The sequence below is a fragment of the Lycium barbarum genome, chromosome 3, assembly GCF_019175385.1.
Source record: "Lycium barbarum isolate Lr01 chromosome 3, ASM1917538v2, whole genome shotgun sequence".
NCBI classification, from domain to species: Eukaryota; Viridiplantae; Streptophyta; class Magnoliopsida; order Solanales; family Solanaceae; genus Lycium; species Lycium barbarum.
Genome location: NC_083339.1, coordinates 108,130,907 through 108,148,116, shown reverse-complemented (window position 1 = coordinate 108,148,116; position 17,210 = coordinate 108,130,907).

The window sequence follows — 17,210 nt, the reverse complement described above, 5'->3', positions numbered from 1 at the left end:
AGTATCTTCGGTTTGTCCAAACCATTTTAACTCCTATAAGATACATAAGGATTTTTTATATAAGATTTCGGTCTTCCCACTTTTTAAATTCATGTGTCTTAGTATCTTCAAACTGGGACAAAATTTTGAAATCGATCAAATCAATTTCAAAAACTTTAATTATAAGTTCTCACTTTTCAATCGTTTAGAACCAAGTGGCTTCAAGACTGGAAACTGGGACAAATTTTTAGAAGTAGCATAAAAGTGGTCTTAAATGTTTAACAATTTTAAATAAAAGTCCATCCATATATTTCTAAAATGCGGATAAATTCAAAAATCGAGTCTTCATAATCATTTTACCGATTAGAGCCACTAAGTATTTCCTTTCGAAGTCATCAAATCTCATTGCTTTTATTTTCAAAATACACTTTTTTTAACTGAAACTCCCCGGCAAAGCAAAATATGTGGTGAGACATCGAAGAACGAGGACGCAACCGAAACAGGGATCAACTCAAGGGCCAAGTTCCCCGGCATGCACAAGTCAATCAATTTTCTTTTAAACTCACAATTTTTCTTTGCTGAGACAGGTTTAATTAACATGAATATGGTGCATGTTTGACTCATCTTAAAATTTAAATTATGGACATGATCAAAGAGTTAGCTTTCTTCAAAATGCAAATATTCTTAAATGAGGATGCAAAGGTAGCTTGTGCTGAACGGTGGACGTCGTTCCACTCGTCATGAAATTTTGATCGCAACAGTGGACACAAATTTATCTTCTCAACCAAGGGCTGTGAGCATAATTCTTTCAAACCCAACTATTTACATATTCTTATCACTAACAGTTGTTTTAGCTCGTGGCATTTCTCGATGGATCAAGTGCACATAATCGTGGATTTAACCTTCTTCAAAGTGGATACTGACATTGGACACCTGTTATTGGTTTGAATTCCTCAACTTTGTCATCACTTTGTACATATTTATTTATTTCAAGTCGCTAACAAGTTCTTTTAGAATGTGGTATTTTAATAAGATAACGAGATTGAAATCTTGCGTCGTATATTAAATTGTGGGGATAATTATGGATTTAACTTCCCTCACAAACGGGACACGGGTGTGGATATAAATGTGGATACCTTTCTACAATACTATTTTTTTTAAGTAGACGTGGATTTACATTTACATTGTGGATGTGGACGTGGAAGTAGAAGTAGATTTATATCGTGGAAAGAAATGTGGATCCATATTGAACATTGTGGACGTGGAAGTGGATTTATTTTTAAAGTGTGTGAAAGTGGAGGTGGATTTATTTTCTTGCACCGTGGAAGTGGATGGGGATTCAAATTTCAGTTCAGGCACCCACCTCCGAATGCGGGTATTTTATATTTCAGTTCAGGCACCCACCTCCGAATGCGGGTATTTTATATTTCAGTTCAGGCGCCCACCTCCGAATGCGGGTATTTTATATTTCAGTTCAGGCGCCCACCTCCGAATGCGGGTATCTTATATTTCAGTTCAGGCACCCACCTCCGAATGCGGGTATTCTATATTTCAGTTGAGGCACCCACCTCCGAATGCGGGTATTCTATATTTCAGTTCAGGCACCCACCTCCGAATGCGGGTATTTTATATTTCAGTTCAGGAACCCACCTCCGAATGCGGGTATTTTATATTTCAGTTCAGGAACCCACCTCCGAATGCGGGTATTTTATATTTCAGTTCAGGCACCCACCTCCGAATGCGGGTATTTTATATTTCAGTTCAGGCGCCCACCTCCGAATGCGGGTATTTTATATTTCAGTTCAGGCGCCCACCTCCGAATGCGGGTATTTTATATTTCAGTTCAGGCGCCCACCTCCGAATGCGGGTATTTTATATTTCAGTTCAGGCGCCCACCTCCGAATGCGGGTATTTTATATTTCAGTTCAGGCGCCCACCTCCGAATGCGGGTATTTTATATTTCAGTTCAGGCGCCCACCTCCGAATGCGGGTATTTTATATTTCAGTTCAGGCGCCCACCTCCGAATGCGGGTATTTTATATTTCAGTTCAGGCTCCCACCTCCGAATGCGGGTATTTTATATTTCAGTTCAGGCGCCCACCTCCGAATGCGGGTATTTTATATTTCAGTTCAGGCGCCCACCTCCGAATGCGGGTATTTTATATTTCAGTTCAGGCGCCCACCTCCGAATGCGGGTATTTTATATTTCAGTTCAGGCGCCCACCTCCGAATGCGGGTATTTTATATTTCAGTTCAGGCGCCCACCTCCGAATGCGGGTATTTTATATTTCAGTCCAGGCGCCCACCTCCGAATGCGGGTATCTTATATTTCAGTCCAGGCGCCCACCTCCGAATGCGGGTATTTTATATTTTCAGTCCAGGCGCCCACCTCCGAATGCGGGTATTTTATATTTCAGTTCAGGCGCCCACCTCCGAATGCGGGTATTTTATATTTCATTTCAGGCACCCACCTCCGAATGCGGGTATGTTGTGGATTCAACTTTCGAAACAAGGGTTACAAGTGTAAACTTCTCCAACCCTGTCCTATTTACACATATATTTCTTTATCGCTAACAATTGTTTTTAGCTGGTGGCTTTGAACAAATATCGAAATTGGCATCACACATCAAATCGTGGAACTTTTTCTTCAGCAGCGAATTAGGGCAATTTGTCAGGAAGGATAATCAGACTTCCCGACACGGGTCAAAGATCTACCTCGAACACTCGTCTCTAATCACAAGTATTCTTTTGCATTCCAGCAATTCAATTTTCGGAATTCTCAAGTTCTATCATAATACCAGTGTTATCATAATTCAACACTGGGACAATATTTTGCAAGATTCGCGTCAATCAGGGTTCAGGTGTCATACTTATCCCAGAACTACACTCGACCTGATTCTCGTACAACCCGAGATATGTAGGCAACTCAGAGACCGGAGTTCGGTCATAATCCTCTCAAGTTTCCTTTAGCCGGGACAAAATAGGCTACTGAGTCAACGTCTTTGCCCGACAACTCTTTCATCATTACCGGGCAAAGAGGGACAAGTTGTTGACACCCAATTTTATCCCGCCTCTCCTCCGAAATACCTATTTATGCTTCTAATAATTTTGGAAAAGTAAAAAAAAAACATATATATTTACATTTTACTATAATTATTAGCCTTTTATCAATACCGGCGTTTCATTATTCTATTACAGTTACTAACCATTATCATTATTATTATTATTATTATTCAAATTTTTTTTTATCATTTTCGGCATTTTACTAGCTTACGCACACGCATCGCATTTATCTTTGCATAATTAAATAATAGTGTTTATTTACTGTGGATTTTCGAAATATTATTGCACGGCTATTACAACGCCATTTTTATCTGAGCACCAATAATTGCATATTTTATATTAAGTAATATTTTAACACAAGTTTATTTAAATAGGTCTTTTATTTAAATGTAGTAGCCCAATCAACTCATGCTACTTTCGGACCAATTCATAAATCAGTCCACATTTTAATTTACCTGACATCATTTAATTCACCCCAGCCCAAACAATTAACCAACACTTCGGACTAGCCCATTCATTTAATACCAGTCCAATAATGACCAGCCCACATTTTTCAGATCAGCCCACAACCCAAATCCTACCCAGTCCAAAAATGGACCCGACCCGTTTCTTAATTGAAGAAAACAGGTAGGGTTCCCCCCCCCCCCCCACTTTTATTTTCCTCCGCCGCTCCCTCCGCTCCTCTTCCCTTTCCCTTCTCCCTTTCTTTTCCTCTTTCATCGTCATCTTCAACCCCACCACCGCCGCTCCTTTTCTCATCATCGTCCCCACCACCGCCGCCTGCACCCCGCTCCCACTTCCCTCTGTTCCCCACCTTCGTCTTGTCCCCCCGCTCCACTCTCCTTTTTCTTCAACTCAAAAGAACTTCCAAATCCCCATAAATAGTAGGGGGTAGAATCGCAGGAAAGGACCGAAGAATCACAGGTTTTGAACCCCCAAAACCCCCTAAAGCAAGAGACAAGTTTATTTTTCAGTGGTAAAATCACCAGTAATACTAGTTCATTAGCCGCCTCAAAATCTCCGTAAAAAAAACCAGTTTCTTTAGTAAATCATAGTCTCAAACTATCTAGTCAAAATTCTAGAACATTTGTTTTGTTTTCTGCTTTTATTTGCTTTGTGTTGTTGCAAATTCGAGCATACGCAAGTTCGAATTTCAAAGTGTTCGAGGTAGATATCGAAACCCTCGCCTCACTTCGATGCACCCGAAGAAGGTAATTTGTTCCTCATCTTAGTTTGTTTTCATCCTGGTAGCTTAGTTCGTTTATGAATTTTCGTGTGAATTGATTTAGTAATGATTTCATTAATGTATGCAGTCTGCTATATTAGTGCAATTGAAGAGTTTTGCTGGTAATTAAGCAGTGTTTATACATGTTTTAAATCCGGATTAACCATACCAAGATGCTGAATAATTGGTGTTATTAAATTTGATGTTGGTTAATTGAAGTCCCTTTTAGTCGACAATGTCGTAGCTGTTTTGTTTAAATTGATATGATTGATGTTGGCTGATTAGTTTAAGATTTATTTGGTCTATAAAGTCATGGTTGTTTGTCTAAGTTTCTAGAATTAATGTCGAATAGATAGTTCGAGACTTAGGTTAGTTTACCACATCCTTACTGCATGTTTAAATCGAATTCGATTAACGCTAGATGATAGTTGCTGGTTTGGTTAGCTGAAATTCCCTCTAGCTTACCTTGCCATGACTGTTTGTTAAGGCGGAATATGATCGATGTCAAAAGATTGGTTTGAGGTTCATACTGGTTCATATTGTCATAATCGACTGTCGTGAGTTGAACATGATTAGTATTGAACTAGCACTTTACAATTTCGCTAGCCCATATTGGTATAGTCATCTGCTTTAAGCTTGGATATGGTCAGCACTGAGCATAAGCTTTATGATATGATGTTAACCTCATTTGTCATTATTGTTTCCCTTATCTGAATGGGATTGATGCCTTATGAACCTCTGGTCTGGTTTTTTTTTAGCTTACATTACTATTGTTGTTCAGATTAAATGTGATTAGCTGTTAATAGGAATCTCACATCAGTAGTAAAAGGCCTAAATCATGAATGTTTGTTGGTTGATATGGGACAGTGTCAGTACAAGTCTGCCTGGTTTTGAATCATAGATGATTGTTGAGTCACCTTGACCAATCTTGATTGTTAACTAATGAAAACTTGCCTAATTTGAGCTATCTCAAAATGTGCCATGAAAACAACTCTAACTAGCATTGATGGTGATTTAATAAACCTTGCCTTATGTGTTTCAAGCTGGTTTATATTCTTTATGTGTTTGTAGGTCGTTCACATATGTGTAAGGTACTCTGTTAAATTGTGTAAAGCATGTTTTAGTAAGATCAAATGTCAGCTTTTTTTTTTGGACAAAGGCAGATGTTAATATGCATTTGGATTGAACATCAAATATTAGGATTAGACGAATGTATGTTTCTTTGTCTTGTATTTGCCTGTTGATTAAGAAATGAAGCTGCCCATGTGTGTGTTTACCCGAGATAGTTGATAAGAAATGTGGCCGTGAGGTTGAATATTTATTTGGAAGAGCCCAAAGTAGCTCAGTGTATTCAAAGTACTACGCTGCCTGAATTCGTATATTGGATTGAAAATAGGTAGTGATGAAAACAGGCCTTTTGCCTTCTAAAACCGCTTTAGGAAGACGACAACTACGTATTTGGTTTATTCTCTTTTGGGTATAGAATCGATTTTATATCTTTTTGAATCAAAGATAGATTCTGTGTTTCTTTTTCTTTCTTCTTTTCCTTCGAAACAAGTTGAATTTGCCCTCATGCCTATAGTCTGTTTTCTTTAAAGGGAAAGATTAGTTTCCAGTTAATTCCTTACTATAGTTGTAGTTTTAAAACTTACTTCTTAATTTGCGGAGGCTTTTAATGGTCTGTAGAATGGTAAAATGTGAAAGGGTATTTTGAGTCCAGTTTGGCTTCTGCTTGTTTTGTCTGCAGCTTTCAACTCCTTTATCTGAAAATTGGTTTGAAATCTCATATGCATTCCTGATAAATGGCTACTCATTTAGTTATCAGAAATTAATCTTTGATGCCCGCTGTCTGATTGGTTATACTGATGCTCCAAACACTCACTTTGACTTATCTTCGTATACTCTCTAATCTGATTTTCTGTTTGTGGTATAATATATCTCGAGGTATACATAATATATGAACCTTGGTGTACACCAAGTGTATACAAGGGTCGCATATCAGCGTATACTCTTGCAGATATACCAAGTATACTCTGAATACTCTACATATATCAGTTGTCGCACGTATCCGAACTCTCATACGTGTGGTGCACAATAGGTGCCATATAGTTTGATTCAGTTTGTTTGTTGCCCTGTTCATATATCGCAAATATGTAGCGGTTGAATTGCGTATACATGAAATATGCCTATTATATATCACCTAACCGACTTATTTTTAGTGTATATTTTTACATGTTTCACCATTTCGTTGGTTGCATACTAATCCTTTTCCTTTTATTTTTCGCATGAACCTCACATACGAGTCTGAGGGACTCGTTCTTCCTCCGCATTCGATGTTGGGCTAAAGCCCAACGAAATCCTCTCGAGTTATTATTATTGGGCCTAAGCCCACACAGCAGTAGCAACAGTCCATAGCAGAAAAAAAGAAGTACTGGGCCAAAGCCCAATAAGCACGGACAGCAGCAACAGCCGCAGCAGGCTAAAATATAGTTGGGCCAAAGCCCAACAGTAACAGATTTGCAGCAGTCCAAAGAAGGGGCTCAACCCATTTCAATTTGATTTATTCCTCTATTTTATTATTTATGCATTTAATTTGTATTGCATGACTAACGTTTTGTTTTGTTAATTTAGATGATCCTTAGTGAAGTTAGAGAGGTTTAGTCTTAGTAATGGGTAATAAACCAATAATTAATTACATAGGTTTCATCCTTATTTATTTTATGTTAAAATTATTTATAACGCTTATAACATTCATCTTTCATTAGAACAATTGATTTTTTTTAAATAGCATATTCAAGTAAAAGGAAGCATATTTTACTATTATAGACACTTCAAAACATCATTAATACTCAAATATGAACTCAAGTATATTTTATTAATAACTCTTTTAAGTTTGAATCAATCATATATATATTTTTAGCTAAGCATAGTTAATAAAAAATAATGAAGAGAATAAAGAAAACTTTCAATAGCTATTTTTTGTATTTTTGTTCCTAAAAATCAATGAACTTCTCACCATTTGAATTACTTCAAGTATTTTGTGAAAACGCTGCATAAACTCGCATTTTCGTCTACTCATATGTAAATTATCTTTTGCAAGTTTTATTGCAAAAACAGCACTAGTATTCAAAATCATATCAACATTCATAAGTTTATTTTAAATGACATTTGAAATTTCCTTCTATGCAATACATCATATTTTCTACAAGTATTATTTCAAACGACATCATTATTACTTTCATATAAAGCCTTAGCAACATTTTAAACAACACTATTATACTTTCGTCTAAAACCTTAACAACATTCATAAATCGTATTTTAAAAAAATGGCATTTTAAGTCCCTTTTATACAAATTATTATATTCTCTGTAAATCTTATTTTAACTAACATTATTTTCTTTTTAAAACTTTAGCAATATCTTAAAATCATTTTCTAAATTTTAAGCATTATATTTACTATCAATTAATTAACCTAAGTTTGGTCGAATAACCGTAAGTTAACGGATTCTAAAGGATGCCTAACCGCTTTGTTATATCCTGCATTTTCGAACGTCGAATTATTTGTAAGCTGAGGTGGGGCCCACACGTCAAGATTTTTTTTTGGGACATGTGACAAATTGTATGAATCACATATGTGAAGTTAAACACAACTCAAGAAGGACCCTTGGGCCAAATCAAAGTGAAAGCCCTCCAAAAGGACAATTTAAGGAAGCATTTTCGGATGATCTGACTTCCAGGGGCAAAAACGGTATTATAAGTTTGGAATTTGGGAAAACGCCAGAAATAAAAGTTGTAGATAATTGAATTATCTTTCCATCCATAGGTCGTGGGCCCTCATACGATATCGGGATCAAAGGTTATGACCGGTTTACTGAACGAACATCAAGTCAGAAATTTTAACTCTACGCGATCGCGCCAGAAGGCAGCGCGATCGCGAAGAGCAGTTTTCCAGCTGCTTCTGGCAGCTTCCAAATCAATCATAAAGAGGGGGAGACCCCCTCATTTTCAGCCAAAACCCACGAAAAAACACCCCAAAAATCCTAGAAAATTTTCCAACTTTCCACCACCAAATTTTAGCCCAAACCAGGTATAATTTCCCAATTTCAGTCCGGATAGCGTATAGTTTTCACTGCAGAATCGTATGGCAGTGCGTTGTGGCATAAAACTAAGGTGAAAAAGGGAAGATACAACAATATTAAAAGGATAAAGGTATGAATCTCTTACTATTTGTGCTAATACTAGTTTATTTACGAAGAATACGCGATTAAATAACTGTATACTGAGTTAATTAGTTATGAAAGTTGGAAAACAGTGTGTGGGCTGTTTTATGAGATATTTTGGAGTTGAAAACATTATAATTGATGTTGGTATTGTTGTTGTTGTTGTTGGCTGCTGAATTAAAAATTCGGGCTTGGCATATAAACAGGGGAGATGCTGCCCAAATTTCTGTAGACAAATAGTGAATTAAAGAATGCTAAAAGTCTTACTATTGACAATTGGTAAATGTGACCATTTGTATATTTTGAGCGAAACGGGAATTTAATTTGGACAAGCGTAAGACGCAGCTAAGGTATGTAAAGTCTTTCCCTTCATTCTTAGGCATGTTCTGAACATAATAGGCTCGGCCGCGAGCCTTAAATACGACTCCGTTCCTCGGAATTCGATATGGAAATCTACTCCAATTCCTTCAGTAAGATTGAAACCATGTCCTTATAAAATATCTTTAAAGTATGCTTTTGTACGAAACCTTCCTAAACGGAGCCGGAATACTTTCGAATGATTATGGATGACCTCATAAGGTCTTTTATCAGTAATTTATGTGTCTTGCCTCGAGTTGGTCCGAGGTGGGCCCACGGAGCCCCGATACCCCGTGAATGATCTAAATTGCCTCATTTCCGTCCGTTTTTCACAGGCAACATCTGAACTATCATTTTGAATATAATATGACTGTTTTTATATAAATCTCACAATATGGTTTTGATATCTGAAAATCTAGTTCGGGTTATGATCTGTCGTGCCTCCCCAAGTGACGTGTAGGTGCGTAGTTTGAAAACTATCTGAATACTTTGATTCGATCTGCCAGTTGGCCTATTTCTGTTCCGTTGAATCTGTACGACGATCTGTACGTATGTGGTTTTTCATTAATCAGTTCGTGCATGTGTTATGATTCCTTTCACCGGATCCCGGGCCGGTATGTATATCGTGAGGATGGGCTGCCGAGCCCCATATGTGAATTCCGAAGTATGATGTGTCCGTTTCCGGGGTACTGTGTTATATGTCCGTCCCCGGTTACCGAGGATAAATTACGAAGTATGATGTGTCCGGGCTCGGGGTGTTGTGTTATCTGTCCGCCCCCGGGTACCGTGGTTATGTTATGATGTGTGACGGAGATCGGAGAAGAATTTCTGATATCTGACGTATTGTGGTGCCAATGGCAGGAGTGGCGACCACGTTCCTGCACCCTATGTGTGATTCTGTCTGTCTGTATGATTTATGATTCTGTCTGTCCGTCCGGATTATCTGTCCGACTGGCTATGACTCTGTCTGTCTGTCCGTCCGGATTATCTGTCCGACTGGCTATGACTCTGTCTGTCCGTCCGGATTGTCTGTCCGACTGGTTACGCTTCTGTCTGTCCGTCCGGATTATCTGTCCGACTGGCTATGACTCTGTCTGTCCGTCCGGATTGTCTGTCCGACTGGTTATGATCCTGTATGTCCGTACGGATTCTGATTTCGTATGTCCGTATAGATTCTGATTCTGTCCGTCTGTTTGGACCATGATTCTGTCTGTCTGTCTGGGTTAAGACTCTGTCCGGTACACTTCCGTCTGTCCGTCCGGCTTATGATTCTGCCTATTATATTTCTGTGCTTCTGGTCCAGATCATGATTATGTTTGATATATTTCTGCTTTACATACTCGGTACATTTTTGTACTGACCCCCGGTTCTTCGGGGGCTGCGCTACATGCCCGCAGGTACAGACGCACCAGGTGATACGCCGCCAGCGTAGGGTTCTGATTCAGCTGTTTTGAAGAGCTCCTTTGATCCGGAGCATACACTTTTGGTATATATCTTCTGTTTTCCGTATGTTCTGCATGTATGGAAATTCTGGGTACGGCGGGGCCCTGTCCCGTCATATGATTCTGTATGTCTGTAGAGGCCTGTAGCTAGATGTGTGGGTTACGGGTTTCGTCTGTATGTTAGCCTTATCGGCTTATCTGTAAATGTCTGCATGTTCAGGTATATATATATGTTTGCGCGCGTGCCGTATCTGTATCGGCCTACTTCTGTAATATCCGTTTGAAAAAAAAAACTGTACGATACGAAATTCGGTCAGGTAGGTATGTACGGGTACCCAGCTAGGGTACCAGTCGCGGCCCACGGGGTTGGGTCGTGACACCCTTCCCTTTAGGATAATATAGAGCCCTTACCTAGAATCACACTGGTTAAGCAGACTATTAATTGAGGTTTAGTTTTAACTTTGCCTTAGTTAACATTTGGGTGTCCTAATTCACCGTTAAATCAATTAGGTGGCGACTCCTTAAAACAAAATAAATAGGAATCACCAATACGTCTACTCCTTAATTTAACCCGGTTAAAAGGGGGTGCGACAGTGTGTATTGTAAATACCCCAAAACTCATTTCATTGCCATCCAATGAGTTTGGTCGGGATTACTTGTGTATCGACTTAATTTACTTATCGCGCAAGCTATATCTAGCCGTGTACAATTCATGATTTACATTAAACTTCCCAACACTTGAGCATACTCCACTTGAGACTTACTTTGACCTTTATTTCTCACAAAATTATGGTTTAAGTCAATTGGAGTTCGTGCTACCTTGAAGTCCAAATGTTTGAACTTTTTAAGTACCATTTTGATATAATGAGATTGAGACAATGCTAGGCCTTGAGGAGTCCTGTAGATTTTAATTCCTAGAATTAAATCGGCAACTCCTAAGTCTTTCATATCAAACTTGCTAGCAAGCATACGCTTAGTAGCATTTATGTCGACAATGTCTTTACTCATTATTAGCATGTCATCAACATACAAGCAAACAATGACCACATGAATTGGAGTGCTCTTAATGTAGACACATTTATCATACTCAATAATCTTAAATCCATTTGACAACATTGTTTGATCAAATTTTGCATGTCATTGTTTCGGTGTTTGTTTAAGTCCATAAAGGGACTTAATAAGTCTACACACCTTATTTTATTTTCCAGGAACCACAAACCCTTCAGGTTGTTCCATGTATATTTCTTCCTCCAAATCGCCATTTAAGAAGGCTGTTTTAACATCCATTTGATGAAATTGAAGGCCATACACGGCGGCCAATGCTATTAACACCAGAATAGATGTAATTCTCATTACCGGCGAGTATGTGTCAAAATAATCAAGGCCTTCTCGTTGTCTAAAACCTTTGACAACTAGTCTTGCCTTACATATGTCAATAGTTCCATCATCTTTCATTTTTCTTTTGAAAATCAATTTGGAACCTAAAGGTTTGTTCCCTGGAGGAAGATCAACCAACTCCCAAGTATGGTTGATTAAAATGGATTCAATTTCACTATTAATTGCCTCTTTCCAATATTGTACTTCGGAAGAAGACACTGCTTCCTTAAAAGTTTGAGGCTCTTTTTCTACTAAGAATGTCAAGAAGTCTTGACCAAAGGAAGTAGATATCCTTTGACGTTTTCTACGTCTTGGGTTCTCCTCATTCAGAGTACTTTCCTTTGTCTCTTCCCGAGATCGTTTAGATCTTTCGCAAGACGACTCACATTTCTCTTTATACAGATAAATGTTTTCAAAAAATTTTGCATTATCTGTTTCCATTACCGTATTAACATGAATGTCCAGAATTTCTGATTTGTGAACCAGAAATCGATATGCTTTGCTATTGGTGGCATATCCTATGAAAACACAATCTACGATTTTTGGTCATATTTTCATCCTTTTGGGTTTAGGAACTTGTACCTTATCTAGACACCAACACACTTTAAAGTATTTCAAGCTGGGATTTCTTCCTTTCTATCTCTCATAGGGAATGGATTGTGTTTTAATATGGGGAACTCGATTAAGTATTCTATTAGCCGTAAAAATAGCTTCCCCCCACAGTAAGGCATTCATCATTTCTTTTAATGTTCTATTTTTTCTTTGTGCAATCCCATTGGATTGTGGAGAGTACGGGGCAGTTGTTTGGTGAATAATGCCAAATTCCAAACAAATTTCTTCAAAAGGAAATTCATATTTGCCGCCCCTATCACTCCTTATCATTTTAATCTTTTTGTTAAGTTGAGTCTCAACTCACTTTTGTATTGCCTAAATGCTTTAATTGCTTTATCTTTACTATCAAGTAAATAAGCATAACAATAATGAGTGTCGTCGTCAATGAAAGTAGTGAAATACTTCTTTCCACCGTGAGATGGAGTTGACTTCATGTCACATATATCTGTGTGAATTAAGTCTAAAGGATTTGAATTCCTTTCAATTGACTTGTAAGGATGTTTAGCATACTTAGCTTCCACACAGATTTGACATTTTAAATTATCGCATTCAAATTTAGGCAATACATCCAAATTAATCATTTTCCGCAAGGTTTTATAATTGACATGTCCTAAATGGTAATGCCATAAATCATTTGACTCAAGCAAGTAAGACGAAGCAAATTTTTTATTATTGTCAATGACCATTACATTTAGTTTGAAAAGGCCCTCTGTAAGGTAACCTTTTCTAATGTACATCTCGTTCTTACTTAATACAACTTTTTTTGAAACATAAACACACTTAAAACCGTTCTTCACTAGAAGTCCGATAGAGACTACATTTTTCCTAATTTCAGGAACATGACAGACGTTGCCAGAAGTTATTTTCAGAAATATCTTTCCATAACCTTCAATCTTGGCCGTTGCAGAATTTCCCATAAAAATGGTCTCGTCGGGTCCGGCGGGAGCATATGAAGTGAATGCTTGTCTAACTACACAAATGTGGCGAGTGGCGCCAGAATCGATCCACCACTGTTTAGGATTTCCCATGAGGTTGCACTCAGACAACATAGAGCATAAGTCATCAATTTCCTCATTTGTTTTAACCATATAAGCATGACCTTTTTTCTTTTCCTTTTTTGGAGCACGATAACCTGCAGCTTTGTGTCCGATTTTTCCACAATTGTGGCAGTTTCCCTTGAATCTCTTCTTGTCGGGATAGTTCCTTGGTCCCGACGCCCTTTTTCTCTTTTTCGAATTTGTTGGAGTAGTTTCGACAATATGTGCTCCCCCTATTGCTGATCTCCCATTACCCTTCTTCTCTGCGACCTTGTTATCTTCCTCGATTCTCAGCCTTACTATGAGATCTTCCAGTGTCATCTCCTTTCGTTTGTGTTTCAAGTAATTTTTGAAGTCCTTCCATAAAGGAGACAACTTTTCTATTACTGCTGCCACTCGAAACGCGCCACTTATCACCAAACCTACAATAAATAATATGTAAGTAACAACACACTTAATATTTTCGGTAGAAGTATAAATTAGACTTATACCTTCAGCCAGGAGATCGTGGATGATAACCTGCAACTCTTAAACTTGAGTAACAACAGACTTGCCATCTATCATTTTGTAGTCCAGGAACTTGGCGGCGATAAACTTTTGCAATCAGGCATCCTCAGTTTTATACTTCTTTTCCAACGCATCCCATAGTTCTTTCGACGTTCCCACATTACTATAGACATTGTAAAGATCATCCTCCAGTCCGCTAAGTATATAGTTCTTACACAAAAAATCCGAGTGCTTCCAAGCCTTGATCACAATGAAGCGTTCATTTTCAGGAGTTGATTCGGATAGAACCGGAACTTCTTCCTTAATGAACCTTTGTAGACTTGAAGTCGTTAAGTAAAAGAACATCTTTTGTTGCCATCGTTTGAAATCAATCCCGGTGAATTTTTCGGACTTCTCTGCCGGAGCGGGTGTCGGTGCAGCACGACTGGAGGAAGCAACATTGCTTGTAGAACCAACTGCGGGAATTAGTGTGGCAGTAGCAGTAGCACTCAGATTTGGAGTTGGGTCTCCCGTTTCTGTTGACAAACACAAACAGAATAAAACAAAATCGGTGAAGGTTTTATGCCTTCAAACCGAAATCCAACCGTTAATAAATCAGTGAAGTTTTTATATCTTCGAACTGAAAAACAAATGTTAATTACTCGATGAAGTTTTTATATTCTTCGAATCGAGTAAACAAGTGAGTAGAAAGTATGAAAACTTTAATCTCAAACGCATAGTAGAAAGTTATGAAAACTTCAATCTCCAACACACACAGAATATAGAATATTAAACAATTTAGATTTCTTAATCTTGTTAAATCTATATGTTCAAGACAATATTTTAACAAAACCAGTTTCTGTTATAAGAATGTAAAACAAAAAAAAAAGTTAAGGACAGAAAATAGACGAAGAAGAAATTTCTGAGCCCACTAGTTTCTTATGTGTCCTTAAGAAATCTAATCCCCTCACAGTTGCCAAGGTTACTGGATTAATTTTTGCCAGGATAGAATGTAAAAACTATTCTGTAATAGCGGCAATGCAAATTATAGAACTTCGGTGAACTTAAAGATCAACAGCAAATCACACTGGACACTTACTGTTTTGTTTGAAAAGCATGCAGAATGCAGAAGAGAGACGGGAGTAAAAACATTTTCAGTGTTCTGGAATTTTTTTTCAGTATTTGAAATGAGGCGAAGCCTCTGAAAATTTATAGCCATTGAACGCACCTGTTCGGGAAGAAGATGACCATTTGGTCAGTTAATTTCCGTTGGAAATTTAATATTAATTTATTTCGCGTATTAATTAACTAAATAAATAATACACAAATTAATATTAAGAAAATGAAACTTAAGTGATGAAAATGGAAAACCAATTTGGTCCAAAAAGATTATTAATCAATCATACCAAATCCAAATCCGAGTCGAGCGACGACGACGGTACGAGGGGGGTCCCTCTTCTCAACTATTTAAGAGCTAGAAGAAGTGTTTCTCTATATAAGCACATACATATAACTTTCCACCACCAATGTGGGAGAATGGTCACATGGAAAAGTTACATTTCCAAAATTTCACTTCTCTCCAATTTTGTTTCCCTCCATTTCCCAATTCACACTTCACCTTTAAAGCTCACTACTTAGTGACTTTAAATCCCAACAATTTTTTCTGAATTTGAAAAAAATTCAGGGGGCTTACGCTCCAAATGCACGGGCAGAATGTTGGGGTTTATGCCTAGGCGAACGTCCGGAAGGTAAGCCCTGCATATACATCTCAAGGCGTTTTTGGTATGCTCGCCCCGAAACGCCTTTTAAAACATTGCCTTTTATTTCTCTGTATTTCTTCCCATTGAATTTGAAATAGATGGACATAGTTTGCAGTAGCCATCTAGAAGTTTTTGCATGGATTTCCCTTCAAATGCCCTGGTCTTTAATTTTTTCCTCTACTGCTCATTTAATAAAAATATCCAGACATGCTTCGCTCGGCATAAGTTCTGTAATATTTATCTTAAGAAACTGAATTTTTGCTTCGCTCGGTAAGTTCTGTATGAATTAAGTTATGAAACATAAGTTGTGTAGTATTTTTAGAATTTGATGTAGTTTTCAGAAACTGGAGTTATGCTTTTTGCGGCATATATTCATTATCCTTTTGGAGTTGAATAATATGCATGTTTTTGTGGAATTTGATGTGCTTTTGACCATTTTTATGTTGAATTTTGAAAGTTTTGCTGTGTCCGGCATAACTTGTGTGATATTATGATACGATAATATAAATTTATGCCGCGTGAAAAATGTTCAAGTACAAAAATTAAAATCACAGATTTGAGCGAAAAAATTAAAAACCACCCCGAAATAGGACATTTATGTGAATAACCTGACCATCTAACAAATTGGTTCACTCGGGTGGGAAGAATTAGCCTAATGGTTGCTATAACTGTACATCATTTTACACTATAATTGCATTGTGCATATAACGTCAATTAGGGGTGTACAAAGAGAACCAACAAACCGCACCAAATCGATATTCCGAGTCAAATCAAGAAAAAAATCGATTAGTGATTTGGTTTCACTTGGTTTGATTTTAAAAAGAAAAACCCGATCATAATTGGTTTGTTTGGTTTTAACCAAAGAAAGTCAAACCGAACCAAATCAACCCGACATTATATGTAAACAATTTTAAAAAATGTTTTATACATAAAAATATTTATTTGTAATGTAATTTATAAGTATTTCTTAAACTTTTTCATAGCTTTTGTCTTTTAATGTATTATTTCAAGTTTGAATTTAGAATTTTGAATGGTCAAATAAGTTTTATAGCCCATAGATGTTAGTAACTCAAATAAAGCTAAACCAAAACCAAAACCAAATCAATATATTAGCTAACAAAAGAAATTTGTATACGGATAAAACCGGTGCAATGTGCCTCGAAGGGTCAGAATAAAATGTAAAACGCTGACAGATGTGGCGTTGGACTAAGTTCGATGGTTCGGATGTATTGATGTTCGAAGTGTCGTTCGCCCATTAAACCGAAGGGCTACCAGAGATCGAAGAGACATCAGAGACCGAAGAGACGCTGGCCAACTTATGCGAAGAATCCGTAGCGAGCCGGATTTCTAGCAGCCAGTTGCGCCGTCTGTGATGTCGCCTTTAGTTAGGGTTTATTTCGGGCTTTTAGGGTTTAGGAGAAGGCCCACTCTTGTAACTATAAAAAGGGGATAAAACCCTCATATTATACCAACTTTATGAATACGCATACATACACTTACCCCTAATGTATAGTTTTCTATAAACCATGTTTGTATCAATTGTTCTTAAAATTATGTGATATGGTGTTGTAAACCCGTTGTAATTCCGTGGTTATATAACTATGAAAAAGTTCAATTTTTGTAACCACGGATTTGGTGGTTTTTGCGTGGTT